The following is a 2,136-nucleotide window of genomic DNA, read 5'->3' on the forward strand; positions in this document are numbered from 1 at the left end:
ACTCGGTGATTTTAAAACTCGATCTAAAACGGGAGCCCTCGTCTAGCACCTCCGTCCGGTGTTGCTCGGGTATTGCATAAATTTATGCCATCGGCGCGAATCCCCCAACGAATGCCTATGCTTGGACCCTCTCTTAGATCACCTTCTTCGATCACTCCACCGACGCAACTACGGAAGAGACTTGGCAGCGGTTGCCATTCTACAGCGCGTCTGTTCAGCGATTTCGAAGTTGATCTAATGGCGAGCCCTTGTCTCTAGGCATGAGGTGGGTGCTTGGCGCTCTAGAAAAATTTTTTGCGTGCCTATCGCGGCTACAAGGGGAGAGGTGGTTGCCGCGAGCCTCTCCCGTGCCCCCCTCATTGATTCAACGCCGCTGTCAGGGCGGATGGATATGTCGGATTGTGAAACGGTGGACGCCGACGTTGAATCAATTAGAGGGGCATGAAGCCCACCCTCGAGGGTGCTATTCCTGGACTCTCCTTTAGATCATGTTTTCTTGTCACTCAGCTGGCGCAATTTCGGAAAAAGGTTTGGCAGCGGTTGCCAGCCCTCACCGCGTCTACTCGGTGATTTTAAAACTCGATCTAAAACGGGAGCCCTCGTCTAGCACCTCCGTCCGGTGTTGCTCGGGTATTGCATAAATTTATGCCATCGGCGCGAATCCCCCCAACGAATGCCTACGCTCGGACCCTCTCTTAGATCACCTTCTTCGATCACTCGACCGACGCAACTACGGAAGAGACTTGGCAGCGGTTGCCATTCTACACCGCTTCTGTTCAGCGATTTCGAAGTTGATCTAATGGCGAGCCCTTGTCTCTAGCCATGAGGTGGGTGCTTGGCGCTCCAGCAAAATTTTTTGCGTGCCTATCGCGGCTACAACGGGAGAGGTGGTTGCCGCGAGCCTCTCCCGTGCCCCCCCTCATTGATTCAACGCCGCTGTCAGGGCGGATGGAAATGTCGGATTTTGAAACGGTGGACGCCGACGTTGAATCAATTAGAGGGGCATGAAGCCCACCCTCGAGGGTGCTATTCCTGGACTCTCCTTTAGATCATGTATTCTTGTCACTCAGCTGGCGCAATTTCGGAAAAAGGTTTGGCAGCGGTTGCCAGCCCCTCGCCGCGTCTACTCGGTGATTTTAAAACTCGATCTAAAACGGGAGCCCTCGTCTTGCACCTCCGTCCGGTGTTGCTCGGGTATTGCACAAATTTTTGCCATCGGCGCGAATCCCCCAACGAATGCCTACACGCTTGGACCCTCTCTTAGATCACCTTCTTCGATCACTCGACCGACGCAATTACGGAAGAGACTTGGCAGCGGTTGCCATTCTACACCGCGTCCGTTCTGCGATTTCGAAGTTGATCTAATGGCGAGCCCTTGTCGATAGCCATGAGGTGGGTACTTGGCGCTCTAGCAATATTTTTTGCGAGCCTATCGCGGCTACAATGGGGGAGGTGGTTGCCGCGAGCCTCTCCCGTGCCCAGCTCATTGATTCAACGCCGCTGTCAGGGCGGATGGATTTGTCGGATTTTGAAACGGTGGACGCCGACGTTGAATCAATTAGAGGGGCATGAAGCCCACCCTCGAGGGTGCTATTCCTGGACTCTCCTTTAGATCATGTATTCTTGTCACTCAGCTGGCGCAATTTCGGAAAAAGGTTTGGCAGCGGTTGCCAGACCTCACCGCGTCTACTTGGTTATTTTAAAACTCGATCTAAAACGGGAGCCCTCTTCTAGCACCTCCGTCCGGTGTTGCTCGGGTATTGCATAAATTTATGCCATCGGCGCGAATCCCCCAACGAATGCCTACGCTTGGACCCTCTCTTAGATCACCTTCTTCGATCACTCCACCGACGCAACTACGGAAGAGACTTGGCAGCGGTTGCCATTCTACAGCGCGTCTGTTCAGTGATTTCGAAGTTGATCTAATGGCGAGCCCTTGTCTCTAGCCATGAGGTGGGTGCTTGGCGCTCTAGCAAAATTTTTTGCGTGCCTATCGCGGCTACAACGGGAGAGGTGGTTGCCGCGAGCCTCTCCCGTGCCCCCCTCATTGCTTCAACGCCGCTGTCAGGGCGGATGGATATGTCGGATTTTGAAACGGTGGACGCCGACGTTGAATCAATTAGAGGGGCATGAAGC

Source organism: Cupressus sempervirens, chromosome 2 (assembly GCF_028749045.1).
Source record: "Cupressus sempervirens isolate cs-2001-9-10 chromosome 2, ASM2874904v1, whole genome shotgun sequence".
In the NCBI taxonomy this organism is placed as follows: Eukaryota; Viridiplantae; Streptophyta; class Pinopsida; order Cupressales; family Cupressaceae; genus Cupressus; species Cupressus sempervirens.